The 19,569-nt window shown below is 42.0% G+C and overlaps 1 pseudogene; it reads right to left on the reverse strand.

Moving 5' to 3' along the window:
* Nucleotides 1-284: 284 nt before the first annotated feature.
* LOC140428110 (ribosomal protein S6 kinase alpha-3-like) overlaps nt 285-19,569 on the reverse strand; it is a 191,393-nt pseudogene continuing 172,108 nt past the window's right edge.

Raw genomic sequence — 19,569 nt, forward strand, 5'->3', positions numbered from 1 at the left:
TTAAAAAAAGTGTGTTGCATTATATCCATGTCCGTAGTTTGTTCTACTCATAAATAAAGACGTCTGGGTAAACTTTAATTAAGGAGCTGGTTGAAGTATCTGAATTGGACAGATACAACAAAATCTTCAGCAACATTTTAACCCTAATGCACAATGTACTGTTCCTCAACTATCTACGATATATCATTCAAAATGTGATGAGATTTGCAAGAGTGGGAATAAAACCATGAAAATAAGAAACCGCATCAAGAAGCTGAGGTTGCAAGTAAAATGACAGCACAATCTTAAGATTGAAATTTTATTTTGTATAAATTTCAGTTTTTCCTCATGATTACAAAATAAATCGCCAGCCCACAAAGAGCAACAATAAGTACTAATAGATTTGATTCCACTCCAAGATGGATCTGGGAATAGGCTAGGGTAACATTAAATTTCATTTGAAAACATTCTGACTTAGTACCAGAATGAGGCACAATTAAGTCAATCTTTTGCAGCACTGACTATTCCAATCATTCACTTAACTGGCAGCATCGGCCAGCAAGTGTCAGCTGAATCCAACTTCAGACTGCTACCAAATTCATACTTTGGTAAAGACAGTATAAAAAAAAGTCCTTGTACATCCACTTAGTGCCATGCTATGCGGTGGAGTCTGGTATAAAGTTTGATTTTATAGAAGTGTAGAAAAATATTACATCTGTGAAACGGCTTCATTTTAAAAACTCACCAAGTAGATTTTGAATTTCAAAATAATTACATCCCTCATCTTTACACTGTCCCTTAGAGCTACAATAACTGAATGGCGACATTTAATGTGTATTTGAATCATTGCAATCACATCCCATCAATGATAACGAATCTATTAAAGCTGCAATATCTTTAAACAATGATCTTTAAGAATATTAAAACTGAAGACATGATGGATACACAGCAAGTGATTTTCAATTGATTTCTAATTCTTTTCATAGAATCAGTGTAACTCAAATGCCAAAGTGAATCCATCCAAGTAATTCAATATTTTGTTCAATGCCACAATGAGTGGCAAAAATATGACCATCACCCTCACCGTATCATGCTAAGGTATATGTAATGGAAGCTTATAAACATTCTGTCTCACACAAAAGTAAAGTCTTACAAATACATGCTATAGTAGGTAGGCTACCTTCTCAAAGATTTGTAGATTACAGTAGATTTAGTAGTTGTTTAGCAATTGACTCCAAATGCAGGCAAGGAGATAAAGCATTCCTGGGCTGCTTAACAGTACCCAACAGGACTTTCAACCATGGAATACTGATCAGGTAAGTGAGAAAATAGCCATTGATACAGATAGATGAGTGGAGGACAATGCTGGGAGGAAAAGCAATGAGTCAGTGCCTCTGCAAAGTCATGGTATTAAAAAATAGCACAAGGTTTACAGTGATAACACATACAGGATGTACTTTAACTCAAGTGCTAAACTTTAGGAAAAAAAAGGATCTCTAATTACAAAAACAATCCAGATGGACTTATACATTCCCAGTAGAAATTCACTGTTTGAGTGCTTTTTCTATTGCTAATTTACAAATACAGGTAATACAGTGATCATTGTAATGCCAAGTTTCTATGCTTTTACCCAAATAACCTTTGTTCCCAAGTATTCTGCTTCACATTCCATCCAAAGATTACATTCCCAATATCCTGATATCCAATTGTTCAAAGCAGGACTAGCAGAAGACAAAAAGCAGCATATAAAGATTACTGGGATGGTATGCTCTCTGTTCTCTGACATACATGTGAATGTCTAAGGCTGCTGTGAATCCAGTTTTCAGCAGAGGTCACTTTAAAGAGCAGTTGAGGTAAGTTTCTTTGCACCCCTTCTCTGGGCCAGATTTGAGCAGCCGACTGGTTCTAGAACAGGCTGTAACGGTGTGCGGTTCAACGCAGAGTAAGTAGCAGCCATGGCCCCCTAGAAAAACATGGCACAACGATAAAATACAAGTTTACCAAGAGGCACAACAACATCTGCAGAAACTCCCACTAAGATGAAAGGGTCATTATTTATCTCCTTGCTGCCTTTTTACCGTATGCAGATAGGCCTGCAGGTATATGGGTGGGGGTGGAGTGCCAGAGTGCTGCGGGGGGGGGGGGGGGGGGGGGGGGGAGAAGAGAGAGAGAGGAGGAAAAGTGCTTAAGTACAGTTTTTACCTTTACTAGATGAGGTGTATCTTGACGGTTTAAGTGAAATTGTGGCAGTTTATCCCGATGTACAATCCAGTGGTGTCGGAGGACTTGGGTGGTAGACAATCTTTGCTGTGGATCTACATGAAGCATCTTTGATACAAGATCCTGTTGGATCAAAATTGAATTTATTATACGTTTCCAACGTTTATAGGCAAGTGAACGCATTGCTTCAATGACTCAATTATGCAAAAAATTAAATCCAATCGTGACCAAATAAAAGGTTGTAGGACTAATTAATTCCCAAAAAAAATTTGAGTACCCAATTCATTTTTTCCAATTAAGGGGCAATTTAGCGTGGCCAATCCACTTATCCGCACATCTTTGGGTTGTAGAGGCGAAACCCATGCATATACTGGGAGAATGTGCAAACTCCACATGGTCAGTAACCCAGAGCCGGGATTGAGTCTGGGACCTTGGCGCCGTGAGGCAGCAATGCTAACCACTGTGCCACCATGCTCGGCACCTCCAACTACATACTGACACTAACCAATGACGAATACCAGAAAAAATAAAATTGCATTTTTAGAACACTTTCACAACCTCAGGACATTCCAAAGCTTTCCAACCAATGAAGCCACCGTTTTAATGTGGAAAATACTGCAGCCAAAGTGCACTCGGCAAGCTTCCACAAACAGCAAATGTGACAATGGGTAGATAATCTTTGTTTTAGTGATTATTAAGAGATAAAACTTGGCCAGGGGGTGATGAAACACTTTTGGAGGCAACACAGATCCGACTGGCTGACTAGAAACAATAGCCAATCTGATTTGCAACACTGGATATTTGTAAGCGACAAAAACTCTGTAAACCCTACAGCATTTTATAAATATCAGTTCTTGGGTAATCTTTTTTGTAAGTATGAAACAAGCAAACTGACAAAATATTTGCTGCTTTGCATACACACTAATGCCATTGATGTTAGAAAAACAAAGCTGTAATTCCATATAACTAAGTTGGACATGCTACCAAGATAGCCAAACGTGTTAGCTGAAAATTGCAAGATTTTGTTGCATTCTGGCCATTTACCCATCAATTAGCACAAAGATAGGGTGCTCTTTCAGAGGGTCGGTGTAGGCTCAATGGGCCAAATGGCCTCCTCCTGCGATGCAGGGATTCTATGAATAACTTTAAAAGTGCTGTAATAATGCCCTGGGCTTAGGAAAGGTAGCATAAAATTGCAAGTTCATCCGTCCATATGGGACAGAACCGCAAGTCCTTATTTACTGGGATTGGATGGAGGAAAGAGGAATGGAGAATATGGGCGACACGGTAGCACAGTGGTTAGCACTGTTGCTTCACAGAGTCAGGGTCCCAGGTTCGACTCCTGCTTGGGTCACTGTTTGTGCGGAGTCTGCACATTCACTAAATGTCTACGTGGGTTTCCTCCGGGTGCTCCGGTTTCCTCCCACAAGCCCGAAAGACGTGCTTTTTAGGTGAATTGGACATTGAGTTCTCCCTCAGTGTACCCGAACAGGTGCTGGAGAGTGGCAACTCGGGGATTTTCACAGTGGCTTCATTGCAGTGTTAATGTAAGCCTACTTGTGACAATAATAAAGATGATTTTGAAAAAATAAACTCTTCACTACATTGGATTCTGGGATATTTGGGAATAAGAAGAGGTATAGAGTTGTTTGATCCTCCTCATTTTCCTACAAAAATGGAATATTCAACTGGATCACTTGGAGCAGATAAATAATGTCAATTTCAGTTCTGGAACATTGTACATGGTATCACATTTCAGTATCAAAACTAAATTGCCTCAATGCATCAATATTTATTAAACTCATTCTGCTCCAAATGATCTCTTCGATTCACATGTGAATCTAGTACTGGGTTTTTACTACAGCCTTGGACACAGTACAGATTTAATCAGCAGGCTTGCAAGCTTTTCATCCAACCAAATGTTAACCATAGTTATCTCAGCTATAAAAGGGCTTAAGAGTGGAAAGACATGTTGGTAACCAACTGGAGTTCTTTGAAGTAGTAACACGTGCTGTGGGATAAAGTCATAATGGATGCACTATTTAGATTTACAGAAGGCATTTGATAGGATGCCACATAAAAGATTATGGAAAATAAAAAACTCATGATATGGGGGTAACATATCGTCATGGATAGAAGATTGTCTGGCTAGTTACCAGGAGAAAGAGGGTAACCATAAATGAGTATTTTTCTGGTTGGCAAGATGTAAAGAGCGATGTGCCACAGGGATTGCTACTGGGGTTTCAACTTCTTACAACTTATAAAAATGAATTGGATGACGGTATAATTGCTAAATTTACAGATGACACAAAAATGGGTAGGAAAGTAAGTTGTGAAGAGGAATAAGGAGACTACAAAGGGATATAGATAGTCAGTGAGCAAAGATCTGACAAATGGAGTATAATGTGAGAAAATGTGAAATTGTCCATTTTAGCAGGAAGAATAAAAAAATAGTTCATTATCTAAATGGAGAGATATTGCAGAGCTAATAGAATGTTATTGTATATTTTGAGGGACATTGAATACAAGAGTAGGGAGGTTATGCTTCAGTTCTACAGGGCAGCGGTGAGACCACAACTGAAGTACTGGTACAGTATTTAAGGATGTAAATGCATTGGAAGCAGTTCAGAGAAGCTTTACTAAACTAATAACTAGAATGGGAGGGTTGTCTTAATGAGGAAAGATTGGACAAACTGGGCTTGTATCTGCTAGAGTTTTGAAGAGTAAGAGGTTACTTCACTGAAACATATGGACCTGGAGAGGTCTTGACAGGGTGGAGGTGGAGAAGATGGTTCCTCTTGTGGGATAATGCACAACAGGAGTTACTGTTTAAAAATAAGGGTTCGGAAATTTAAGATAGGAGAAGAATCTTTTTCTCTTGGAGGGTTGAGTTTTTGGACGTTAGCTTCCACTGCATTTTGAAGAGGAGAGACTTTGAATGTTTTCAAGGCAGAATATGTTTTCAGGTGGGAATGTGGAGTTGCAGCTAACATCAGTTCAGCCGTAATCTTATTGAATGGTGGAGCAGGCTCAAGGGCTCAAATGACCTATTCGCCTTCCTAATTCGTAAGTTAATATGTTCATATAAACAATTTGCCTTGTTCAATTACCTTAGCAGCATCAGAAACCGTATCCCAATAACCTCCAGTTAGGCTGAACTTTCCACTACCTATTCTTGCCAATATTTCTTCAGGAGTATCATCAGGTCCATTAGCAAAGGGTGTGTAACTGTGAAACAAAATTAAAGTTCAGGTGATTAAGCCACAAAAATTGAAATTTCAAGATGGACAATCAGGAGCCACTGAAATGATGCAACACTGATGAATAACTGGGACACAGGTTTTGTTGAAAGCAGGGGATGGGGAAATAGGAAAATAGCCATCATACAAAATATGGTTGCTGAGTGGCGGTGGATGAGTAAATATACACACATGAAGTACACTTACCTGTATGATCCAAATGTACACAAACGTTTTCTACATAGAGAATATGTCTCAAATGATGTTCCCATAGCTACATCTATGGCTGGTCTCAGATTTCGACTGGACAATACTAGACTTGTAACTATTTGAAATGAGACGTGCTTATATTAAGAATGAATCAAATTAAGACAGAAGGAACTCATTCTATTACAAAGTGCTCCAATCGGATTTTTAATCCCAAAGAAACCCTACAATGCTTAAGGAGGCCTTTCGGTCCATTGGTTCTGCACCAACCTCTTAAGAGCACCCTACCCAGGCCCACCTAATCTGCACATTTCTGGACACTAAGGGCAATCTACTTAACCTGCACATATTTGGACTGTGGGAGGAAACCAGAGGACCCAGAGAAACCCCATGCAGACACAGGAAGAAAGTACAAACTCCACACAGTCACCCGAGGCTGGAGTGGAACCTGGGTCCCTGGCGTTGTGAGGCGTCAGTGCTAACCATTGTGCTACCGTGCCATCCTAATTGGCATTCTCATTTTAGATAACCAAAGCATGATTCACCACCTTTAAGGGAAGCATGGTGGAAGAATGTACAATAGAAAATCTGTTTGGTATTTTTAGTACTTTGATCAATGATATCCTAGGTAGTACACACACACATACCCTGTAAGCATAGTGTAAAGGAGAACACCAAGACTCCAGATATCACAAGCTGCATCATATCCTTGGCGCTTTAAGACCTATGAAGTACAACACATGGAAATAATTAAATTAGCTTTACAATTCCTCTTACACATAAAACCGTAAGTGTGGTACGTGCAGTTTTGGACTTCACACAGTAAGAAAAATATTGAGGAATTAGAGGGTACAACACAGATGAACTAGGATACAGCTTGGTATGAGGAGTTTGGCAGGGGTGGTTAGTTGGTGGATTCTAGAATGAGGGCCCACAGATACAAAATTAAACAGATTTAGAACAGAGCTTTCTTTACAGTTGTAAAGCTATGAAATGCACTTTGGGGCTGAGTGGCTAACACAATCTACATTACCATTCAAGATCAGATTGGGTTGGTTGATGAAGCAGGAGAGATTGAAGGGATATGAAAACAGGGCAGACAAATACAAATATTTTGTAAGCACTGACACGAATTTGAGCCAAAACGAAATACATGTGACTAGGCTATATAATTTAGCAAAAACTAGTTAAATGGTCACAAAATGCACGTGATTATAATTCTAGTGAACTGTAATTCAGCAGTTACAACACAGTACAAGGGTCAAATTGCCAGAATAGAATTAGTGCGCTGTTTTTTTTTTTAACAGGGCAAATTATTTTTCAGCCTCATCTCCTAACTTCAATCCCTAATCAATTTAAGGTTACCAAATAAATGTATTACTTTCGTTAACAACCAATTAACTATTCTGACTTGGTATTAATTTGATAAAAATTCACCAAAAAAAACAATCAGCAAAAGAGCAAATTAATTAGAATGATAGCTCTATTGATAAGCCAACATCAACATGCTACTGCTCAGATTTTATGATCCACATTTTAATTAGAGTATTTATCGAAATGGCATCGTAATGTCAGTTAGGCCCTCACCCTATTGCCAAATTACCTACAGCATATCTACACATAAAAGTCTATTTCCAAGAGGCTCTCAATGCTGTGAACATTTACTATACAAGGATATGCTGGGTTAAGTGTAAAGAGATGCAATAGCTTCACATAGTTTGTGGAACTATTTCCTGAGTCAATATGATGGATGTTCATCCCATACTTCAGAATTTAAGCACAATGCCGGCACTTTAATTTTGATTACACCTTTCAACTACTTGGGTCTATTTTTCTACTTTAAAAGGAGCTATATGAAGGCATGTTGTTTCAATATTAAAGTAGTATCGCTCATTACAAGTTTGTCCTTCAGGCAAGAGGTTACCCAAGGCTTCATCTGGATGTCAAAGATTTCATGGCAATATCCCTGCCACATTTGTAAACAAGCCAGTTTAGCCCCTTGCCCGAGATGACATGCCTAGCATCCCTATGGGAAATGTTTGTTTTCAATGAGAAGCCCGATAATAAGCACACGTGAAGTTGGTAGTTCATCATGAGGGGAAGGAGAGACATAAACCTGCACCTGCTTACTGCGCCAGCCCAATCACCAGCGCTCAGCTTTAAAAGTTTCACTGTTTCAAGGGGAAAATAAATTAACTGTGGTAATGTTTCAGCAAAAGACAGAAATAAATTAATACATCATACCTCAGGAGCAACAAAATTAGCTGTATAACACGGAGTCATGAGAAGGCCATTATCAGCACGCAGCTGCTTGGCAAACCCAAAGTCACAGATACGAATCGATTCTGGGTTGCCTGACTCATCCACGTACAAGATGTTACTCGGTTTCAGGTCTCTGTGCACCACCTAAATGCATTTAAATACATTAATATATCAGCAAATTTTTCAACTGCTTTTACTATTGATGCACTTTAAATGAAATGCTTCCAGAGGATTATTTTGATGCATTGCCAATATCCACATCAAAACTCCAAATATAAAAGATCATATGGCATGGTGCCCTGAAGTCAGTAAATCTATTTTGCAGTTTATTGCTTGTTCTGTGCAGACTCAACTGACAACTGCTGAAACAATAGTGGAAGCACTTGTAACTGCCCTCAATGTCTGCAGGTTAGAGAATGAAACACGACCTAGAGAGAAATGGTCAGCGTGCCCAATCATCTGATGGCTAATTAACAAAAAGTACATGCATGTGTCATTTAAGTGACACAGAATCATCTCAAGGTTGAATTGGATTTTGACACTTACTGTCCAATGTATGCTAAGGATAACCACATAATTGAGGAACTATACCCAAGTATAGAAATGCCAAGATATGGGACAAACTGAAGATAAAGAAATCAAAATGTGATTGTACACAGATCCCATTAGTTTTTCATGTGCTTTTTGTATTAATTTGAAATTAATTTTGCAATTCAACAGAAGCTAATAATCAACATTGGGCTATTAGATTTCTTCAAAACATTAATTGTAGATAAATGGTGATAGCTTTCATCTTGGAACTAGAGTTTTGAGCCTAGACTAATTAAATGAAACTCCTTTCTATGTTAGCACTAAAGGGAAGAAGTGAATGTCAAGCAAATTGTCAAGATAATGAGAGTCCATATCACAATGTTGTTCCTGGTTCAGCATTGTCTGTCACACCAAGTCAAATGGGAACTGTAGAGAAAGTAAACATTGCATCTGTGCAATTGAGTGATGGCCGCTTCCCAATTGAAGGATGAAAACACATTAGTAGGGGAAATATTGCAGTTTTAATATGCACCTACCTGTGCTATACCTGACCTCAATGCTTGATACTGACACAATGTTACATTCCTCAAACATTCCTGTCCTTGAGAAAAACAAAAAAACTACAACTTATTGACCTAACAAAAAAATTGATATCCTAAATCCCTGATTTAAATCAGCTGATTTAACTTTCAATATGGGGCGTGATCAAACCAAAAAAATTAGAGTCCATTCTGGGCAGGATTAGCAGGGTCTGCGATTTAACAGCACTCTGTTGCTATTTCGGGCCCAAGTGGAGAACGTCCCCTCGCCACACTCAACATCATTTCCTGCACTTGGAGCTCCAACAAGCGAAGCTCCTGTATGCAGGAAGAGATCGTGATGCCTTTTAAAAAAAATGGTGCCCCAATTTCTCGACACCCCCGCACCCCAACTCACCTGTAAGGGGGTCCCCTGCCAGGAGGCCGAGCCCCCACCCAAGTGAGGACTAGTACTGAACGGCACCCAGCCATGGTCTCCTCGGCGAGGTTGGTAGATATCGGGTGGCCATTCAATCCGGCATCAGAGTTAATTGGGTTTCTAAACTCGCTTAACTTTGCAAGTCTGAGTCCCACCCATTGTGGGTGGAATCCAGATCACGAACTCTTGCGAGGTGTAATGACCGTTAGGAATCCGGGAGAAAGATCTCGCTGGATCATTGGGAATCCTGGGATCTATCAGCCACATCCCACCCCAATTCTGGTGGGATGTGGCCGGTAAATGGCGCCCATAGTGTCTTCATTTGCAGAATGCCGCTTTTTGTTTTTAAAGAGCCTCTTTTGTTTTAAACTTTAGCTCTCTCGCTTAAGTATGCCTATTCTCTGGACATTGACTGGCTGGGAGTACGAGCTGTAAATGTTGTTTAGGCTTCAGCTTCCTTCACCACTTGTCTGACCCTCAGCTTTTTTTCTCTATATTTGTGCACAAGTGCTTGGCCTCGGCAGTGGTCAGCTCATTACACGTACAAACTCGCTTCCCCATTTGTACTATTTACATCAGTAGGACTGGGATGTATCGGAGTGAATAAATCAAAGTATATAAGCGTAGCTCAGTTATTTCCATCTACAAATGACATGCTACCTTTACCTATGAGGTAACCCGTCGAAGGGCAATACTATTTAAACCCAAAAATGTGAGCCAGAATAGCAGAACAGGTACAAAGTCAGAAAATAATGGTAAATCACTCCCAATTTGCAGGGGGGGGGCGGGCGGAGTTTGACGTTTCACCATGGTGAGCATCAATTTTCGTTACAGCTAAAGATCGGTGTTGTTTTGGTGGTTAATAGGTGATAACATTTGATTAATTTGAACATGCAGTATTTTAATTTGAACGATCTTCCAAAGAATCTGAGGGGCAAACTGACAAGTACCAGAAGCTACTGCTCGATGGATTGCATTATTAAAGAGCATACATGAAAAAGAGCTAGTTACTGTGATCTCCAGCTGTAGCCCCAATATACTTCATGCAGTTGAGTTCTCCAATTACTTCACTGACTGAATGTAGTTGAACCACAGTATGTCAGGAGATACTTGGAATAAGTTGTTGGTTTCCACACAGACTCTCCAATCTGTGGCAGATAGATTATGTTCCAGGATTTACATCATAACAGAGCAAGATATGTGACGTCCAAGATTCACAGTTGTTATACAACAAATGTATTATAGATTATCTTGCACACAACTCAAATACACCATCCGATGTCAAATACACCATCACTGAAGTCCTTCTCTTAAATGATTGGATGTCAATGAACTGAATTCAACCAGGCACAACACTGATGTAACTCAACAAATTAGCAAGGCCACTGGTGCAGCAATGGTACTTTGCATCTGAACCCAAGCTGGAAGTGCTTCATGTTGGGTGACAAAATGACAAGTGCTATCTTTGCATCTCAGAAGATGCAAGAAAAGCCCAAAATAAGACCAGGTGGTGAAGTGCCCCAGGGACATTAGCTCCATGTTTGGCTTCAATTACTCTAATTCTTTGCTCCATTCTTAAAGTTACAAAGCCAATGCGAAGGGTGGACAGGGCAAACCCTTAATCCATCTCATTCCTTGTTGCAAAAAACAATTTAAATTGTATCCAATTCATGGTCTCAATAAGAGAGACATACAAGATCCAAGAAATAGCAGGTTGGGTCAGAACCTGCGCTTCGAGACAGGATTGCATAGAGTACGAAGTTGTATTGAAAATGCAGGGTGAGGAAAGGTGGGTCGAAGGGATGATCCCAGCCCTAAACCTACAGGCTAGGCTTGAGGATGGGCCAAAAAAAAGTTAGTTGTCTTGATCAGTCCTCATCTGACAGCACAGGCAATGCTTTCTAATAGCATGCAAGCAGAAGCTCAAATCCCACACACCTCGTAGAAAGTCAAGAAAAACCCTTTGACTGTGAGCACATATATAACATGCTTTGATTGGGAAACTACAACAAGCAAAATGAATAGAGCATTCTAACTTACCTAGTTAAATGTTGCTTAGCAATTTGTTGGCAAAGAAAACAAATGTATCCGACCGCAGTTTTAAGGAAAAGCACGGAGGATGTATTTTCTATTTTGCCAGAGGCAGCTTTTGGTAGATCTCTAGCATAATGTGAGAAAATAAATTTACGAACAATTCTAAAGAAAGTGATTATATAGTGTGATTTTAGAGCAGTCCATTGAAGGCTAAGAATAGGAAACTCACCAGATTGAACATGAAGTACAGCATTAAAGATCGCAGAAAACAATCTGTTGAAAAGTAACAAATCTCTATCAGGTATTCTTAGACATGCAATCATTTAATCTCGTGTTACCTTTTAGGACTTGATTCGGATTCACTATCACAATAACCTGCACTACATAAGAGCACAAGTCTTTTGTCTTGGATGGTAGTTTTGAGATACCTCACCTAAACAGGGAACAGCATAGAGGAACCTGCACCTGGAGAAATGAAAAAAAGTTTCCCCACAGCCATTCAATCTCTCCATAACCCACCAGGACTTGATGTGGAGATGTCGGCGTTGGACTGGGGTGAGCACAGTAAGAAGTCTTACAACACCCGAGGAAGGAGCAGTGCTCCGAAAACTAGCATTTAAAACAAACCTATTGGACTTTAACCTGGTGTTGTAAGACTTCTTACTGTGCTCACCAGGACTTGGTTAGGGTTTAGAAATCAACCCACGGTCTCCCAATCCTCAGTAACCATGAGACATCAAAACCTGAAAAATTGGCTAGTCCACCAAATAGTGGAAAAAAATCCTACGTGGAGTGGAAACGAGTATTCAGTTAAAAGGTTACTCCCCAATTCAGTTTACCAAGCAGCGAGAATAAGGCTCTTTTCTGAGTTACTTAGATGCTCTTTAATCATTTTTAAATTAACATATCACTTTCAATGAACTGTCTCATGTAAACTAACGGCCATAGATGTCTCATCAGATGCATAATAGGTGAAGGCTTTCAGTATGATTTGAATCTCCATTCTGTTATTGCAAAGATATAAATCACATGCACTAATCATGTGCACAGCAGCCCAGTCATATAGAGAGAAAGATCTTGCATGATCAATGAAGGTTACTTATTATCAGTCCAAGCTGAATGTTGTCAAGTTTTGCTGCACATGGGCAAAGACCATTTGATCAACACCTCATCCACCACTAAACATTTACTTGCTTCACCACTGGGACAGCACAGTGATTGCAGTGCACACCGATTGCAGTGCACACCATTTACAAAATGCACTACAGCAACTTTCCAAGGCTTCTGCAACAGCACCTCCCAAATCCACGATCTCTATCCCTGGAAGGATAAGGGAAGCAGGCATATGGGAACACCACCCTTCCTTCTAAGTCATTTAAATCTTTACTCTCAAATATTGCCATTCCTTCATAATCACTGGGTCAAAGTACTGGAAATTCCTACCTAATGGCACCGGAGTAAAGCCTGAAGTGTTTCAAGACAACTCACCATCCCTACATCATGGGCAATTACAGATAGGTGATAAATGCTGACTTTGCCAGTGATGCCCACCAATCTATCCTCCAAGCTGGTGTTTTTCAAACTGTTTTTCCCATTTTGCCCAACGGCTGACCTTCACAACTACACGCCACATTTGGGGGTGGCGTCGGATGGTTGCAGAGCGATCGGTCACACCATTCCCACGGTGTTTCCGATTGCAGGAGAAGCGCCCGATGACCGCTGCTGGCTTTTATATCGAGAATGGCGGCCGCTTCCGCCTTTTAAATGAAAAGAAATGAGGCTGTGTGCAGTCTTCCGGCCAGAAATGGCAACAGTGAGTAGGTCATGTCCCCTGCATGTACACTTGACATCAAGCACCCTCCATGTATGTGGAGCCAAATCATGGAGCAGAGCTGCTTCCATTTTCCTGCTGCTGGCAAGAAGACTGTGAATATGTATCACTTTCTCAAATGTAAGAGACAGTCAGGGACTCAAATATGCAGTGCATCTACTTGACAGATTCTGGAAAGAGCTGCGCAGGAGAGTCCAGGGCGGGACATAACAGTGTTAGTATTCAGGGTCTCAATTAACAGCCTACAAGGAAGAAACTTAACTTGGGAACAAAGCAGTATATAAAGATGATTTCTTGAGATAAGTTTTGTCAATTGTGCCAATGCAAATAAGGATGCAAAGCCCATGTGCGTTTTATGCAGGGAAGTACTGGCAAATGAGAGGAGTCAGGGCAGCACGGTGGCGCAGTGGGTTAGCCCTGTTGCCTCATGGCGCCAAGGTCCCAGGTTTGATCCCGGCTCTGGATCACTGTCCGTGTGGAGTTTGCACATTCGCCCCGTGTCTGCGTGGGTTTCGCCCCCACAACCCAAAGATGTGCAGAATAGGTGGATTGGCCACGCTAAATTGTCCCCTTAATTGGAAAAAATTAATTGGGTACTCTAATTTTAAAAAAGAAATGAGAGAAGTTTCAGATTTCGAAAGAAAAGTGGCGAGTGAAAAATTCCTTTTGAGGTTGAGACCTTGGAGTCAGTTATTAACTTACACCTGACTCCAAATTAAAAGACTATGTTGCTGTAGCAGATGTGATACCACATGAAACACGGCAAAAGCCCATGAGGCTGTCAGCATTCTGGTGCAGCATTTTCAGGAGTATCCAGTGCTGAGAAAAAAAACATTTTCACGACGGCCGACATGTGCAAGGCTGGATTTTCCGTTTTCATAAAGATGAAGATGGCACAAAGGAACTGGCTAAACTTGTAAATTTAAATTACGAACTGTAATGTGTAACTAAGAATGTGAAAACCAATAAAAACATTTAAAAACAACAAAGGAACTGGCTTAAGTCTGCACAGGACATGTGTATTGCCCTCTCCTCCTTTGAACCCGATTCCAGTGAGATATTGAGGACCAAGCAGGTTCCTCTTTCACATTAAAGGTAAGCGAATGTGGCATGTCGCAGAGGCCGGCCGGTTGGCAAAATTAGGTCCCAAGAAATAAAAAGTTTGAAAAACACCAAGATGCACTGCAGCAACTCACCAAGGTTCCTCTAAAAGTACCATCCAAACCCACAACCTCTAACTACCTAGGAGGGAGCAGGTGCATGGGAACACAACCACCTGCAAGTTCCCCACCAAGCCACACAACATCCTGGTCATACAGTTTGTCAAACCAAAGACAGAGATTCTCCGTTTCTGAGACCCAAGTGTTGATGCCGACGCAGAATTCGCAGACTTCCACGACAGCAAAACTGTCGCCGTACCTGGACTGATTCAGCGACTACTGAGGGGTTAGCACTAGGCGCCACGTGGAACACAATCGATTACAATGAGAAACAGTGCGGGATGCGCCGGTTTCCCGATTGACACTCAGGAAGCTGACAAGCTGCAACTGCGCATGCACACTGCACAGCTCACACGCACCATCCCAACCAACAAGATGGCAGCAAGAAGCCCTGTAAGCTTATTTTGTTTTATGGTTGCGTTTGATGTGTAAATATATAAATGGCTCAATAAAATATATATTTTTTAAAATGGCAGCAAGTCGTGTGGCACCACGTTTCGTGGATGCAGGGTTCAAGACCCTCCAGGACGTGGTGGAGGAGAGGCAGATGACCCTGTACCCCAGCCCAGGAAGGAGGCTGCAGCCGGCGCAATTCGCCGTGCCTGGGCGCAGCTGGCAGGAACAGTCAGCAGTCCAGACCGGCCAGGGCGAGTAGGCAGCACTGTGCCCCTGACACCAGCCCATGTCCCACACACTCTTAACCGCCGCCCCCCCCCCCCCTCCCCCCACCTCCCAAAGGGCGACCAAACCCCATCCCATACCGGCCACCATGGCCGCTGAGGCCACCTGCTACCCACCCAGTGCTGCATGCGTCAGGCTGTCTATCACTGTCGTTTTCTGTGTCCTGCTCCCAAACCCCGCCCCCCCGAGAAGGCTGCCCACAACCACCGAAAGGGATAGACGACAAAGAACAATACAGCACAGGTACAGGCCCTCCAAACCTGTACCGGTCATACCACCCGTGGCCAAAATCCTCAGCACTTCCTCGTGCCGTATCCCTCTAAACCCATCCTATCTATGTATTTGTAGAGGTGCCTTTTGAACACTTTTAATGTATCTGCTTCCACAACCTCCCCTGGCAGCACGTTCCAGGCACGCACCTCCCTCGTGTAAAAAAACCTGACTCGCACATCTCCTCTAAACGTTGCCTTACTGACCTTAAACCTATGCTTCCTAATGACTGACCCCTCTACCCTGGGCAAGAATGCCTGCCTATCCACTCTATCCATGCCCCTCATAATCTTGTAGACCTCTAGAACGATGGAAGTTGAGGGGTGATCTGATAATGAAAACAGTTCTGAGTCTATTCAGCCTCTCCGCATAGCTAACATCCTTCAGACTAGGCAACATCCTGGTAAACCTCCTCTGCAGCCTTTTCAAAGCCTCCACATCCTTCTGGTAGCGTGCCGACCAGAATTGTGCGCGATATTCCAAGTGCGGCCGTACTAACGTTCTATACAACTGTAGCATGACTTGCCAGATTTTATACTTGATGCCCCGTCCAATGAAAGCAAGCACTCCGTATGCTTCCTTGACTACATTGTCCACTTGTGTTGCCACTTTCAAAGATCTGTGAACATGTACACCCAGATCTCGGAGTATATTCCTAAACGTTTTGCCATTTATTGTAGATTTCCCCTCTTGTTAGACCTACCAAAATGCATTACTTCACGTTTATCTGGATTAAACTCCATTTGCTATTTCTCTGCCCAAGTCTCCAACCTATCCATAAGAAAGGAGGGTGACCGCCGGATCTACAGCCCCTAACCATGGCAGAACAGAGGTCCGCAATGGCACCCCCGTAGGGGCTGCAATGGGTGTTGCTCTAGGTGGGTTGCCTGATGCCCCGCCGGCGGCCGGGGAGTATGGCAGAGGGTGGGGTGCAGGGGTGGTGGCACTCATATGGCTGGTGTCACTCTGCAAAACAAGGACCAAGGTGGGTGGTCAGTGGGGTGCGCAGCAAGATAGCTGCCTTACAGGCTGCGGTAATGGCGGACCGTGACTAGACACTACCCCAGTCCCGTGGGGGGGGGGTCACCCCGGCCACTCGGCCCGTTTTCCCAACACCGCCCCCTTCCCCCCCACCCCATTCCAGCCAGTGACCAGCCTGGCAGCCCACAGTTGCACCTCTCCAAGTCCTACCTCCTCACTCTCCCTCAGCAGCCACAATACCGGTTTCACGATTTTTAAAAGTACGAGTGAACCGAGCAGTCGGGAAGTTGGCCCATCGGAGGTGGAAAATCGCAGAGACCCTGGAGAATAGAGCCATGCTCACTAATGCCATGCAAACGGTGTTTACTGTACACTGCGTTCCTTAACGCATTGGTGCCGGTGTTGAGGCAATGAGAATTGCGATTTGGCGTCAAAACGGTGCCCGCTGCGATTTTGCCGCCAGAACAGATTCTCCACCCAATTGCGTTTCGCAATTTCAGTGTCAGCCAACGGAGAATCCCGCCCAGTGTCTTTCACTGCAGAGAGTTTGTCTTAAACTCAACACTCCTTCATCTTACAAGTATCCCAGTTATTACCGTTTATAGATGTACAAATGCACATCGGTTTAACAATGCAATTAAACAGTGAGCGTAATTGTCATTAAACATTAATGCAATTGCCAACATTGACATATAGCCCTCTAAATTAGAATATCTTAAAAATGGAAACAAGCCATCTTTCAAACTAATCGAAAAGAAACTAAATGATATATATTATTTTCACCTTCTATGTCCCACATTATAATACAACCAAACATTAACGAATCCCACATTTCCCCTTTTTAAACAAAACTTTCTTATTCACCATGTATTAATAATTCCACAGCAATCAAAAAAATATTGGTTTTCCACATCCTCATTATATCATAAGTGTCCTTCTTCCAGTATATCTAATAACTTGGATCAAGCACCTCTTTTCGTAAAATAGTTTGACAATTGGTGACCTGCATTCACCCATTTTGGAAATCTTTCATCTTTCCAACATTTCCTTTATGCTAGCCAGGTCTATCCTCAATCTTTTTTCAGTGACACCCTTGGTCGAATGAACATTGTCCCAAAGAGAGGTGTTATCCACATAGCATTCTATGGGCAAATCTCATCTTGCCCCTCGTAAAGAATGCCCCCATATCTATTATTTCTACTATCACCAGGTTTTCAGCAGCTAAAGTGCTTTTTACTATCCTTATTTTCTTTGCTTCCCAGGCCAACAGATAACATTTATTATTCTTTCCCACCGAGAATATGATAAACCCTGCTGTGCTAAAATATCCATCTGGTAGATTGGCATGTGAAGCATTGCTAAAAATTATTAACTTCATATCTTCTGGATCGCCCAAGGCTGCAAATTTAATGCACTTTAATGTTTTATTTGCTCTCAGAACTTAACTGTAGCATGTTTCATCATAGTATTCAGCTCCAATATGTTATAACTGGTATCAGGTCTAGTCTAAGTGCACAACCAGTTCAACTGTCCAATTAAACTTAATTGGTCTGTTTCTTCCTTGGACGCAAGATCCTCGTTCTGTGAGAACCAAGCCCAATGTATTGTGATGCGATTGACAATTGACAATTCCTAAGAAAGATTGTAAAAGCCTCCCAAGGCTGACATCCAACCTTAAATTCTTTCTTTATTTTATCTATTACTCTTTGCTCAAATTCCATAGAACCTCCCCACAGAAAATCAACATGCATTGTAAATATGGCTGTAATTTTCTCCTCGTGACACTAATAGAACATTGCTGGATCTGCCTTTAGCTGTACACAACCCATTTTCAGCAGGGTGGAGCTAACGGAGAAATACCACAACATTCAACCCAAAGACACACACTTGTTTAATTTCCAGTTATTTCTGTATCACCAGCTTCTTTAGGTTGTTTCAAAAACATCTCCCCTTGAAATTTCTCATCCTGCAAAAACGCAGCTTTCATATCTATCGATTTACATTCCCAGGAATATGTTGCCAAAAAGCTTCAAGTTCGCTTTTCCTGCAGTATGGAGTCCACTCTTGATATCTTAATCATCAAGTCTTTCTTCAAAACGCCAAACTACTAGTCTAGCTTTGGCCTTATACGTGACATCAGGAAGTACCTTTTCTGTGCATATCCATCTGTGTGTTAAGACTGGCTGTCCCTGCCTGGTATTTCAGTGTATACACCAAATGCTTTCCAACTCTTTGGCATCCTTTATTAACTCACCTTCTAATTTGTTAGTAGTCACTAAAACTTCTCAATCATAAGGGATTCTACTTCTAGTGGGATTCCTAGCCTGTTCTACAGTCCTGGTTCTTCAAACAATGACCTCTTCTCGCCGTCCGCTCTCTCGACTACTGTTTTACAATTGCTCCCTCCTATATCAGAGTCCCTTTCTTAAGTTCATGATAGAACATAGAACAATACAGCGCAGTACAGGCCCTTCGGCCCACGATGTTGCACCGAAACAAAAGCCATCTAACCTACACTATGCCATTATCATCCATATGTTTATCCAATAAACTTTTAAATGCCCTCAATGTTGGCGAGTTCACTACTGTAGCAGGTAGGGCATTCCACGGCCTCACTACTCTTTGCGTAAAGAACCTACCTCTGACCTCTGTCCTATATCTATTACCCCTCAGTTTAAAGTTATGTCCCCTCGTGCCAGCCATTTCCATCCGCGGGAGAAGGCTCTCACTGTCCACCCTATCCAACCCCCTGATCATTTTGTATGCCTCTATTAAGTCTCCTCTTAACCTTCTTCTCTCCAACGAAAACAACCTCAAGTCCATCAGCCTTTCCTCATAAGATTTTCCCTCCATACCAGGCAACATCCTGGTAAATCTCCTCTGCACCCGCTCCAAAGCCTCCACGTCCTTCCTATAATGCGGTGACCAGAACTGTACGCAATACTCCAAATGCAGCCGTACCAGAGTTCTGTACAGCTGCAACATGACCTCCCGACTCCGGAACTCAATCCCTCTACCAATAAAGGCCAACACTCCATAGGCCTTCTTCACAACCCTATCAACCTGGGTGGCAACTTTCAGGGATTTATGTACATGGACACCTAGATCCCTCTGCTCATCCACACTTAAGAACTTTACCATTAGCCAAATATTCCGC

The sequence above is a fragment of the Scyliorhinus torazame genome, chromosome 8, assembly GCF_047496885.1.
Source record: "Scyliorhinus torazame isolate Kashiwa2021f chromosome 8, sScyTor2.1, whole genome shotgun sequence".
Classification (NCBI taxonomy): domain Eukaryota; kingdom Metazoa; phylum Chordata; class Chondrichthyes; order Carcharhiniformes; family Scyliorhinidae; genus Scyliorhinus; species Scyliorhinus torazame.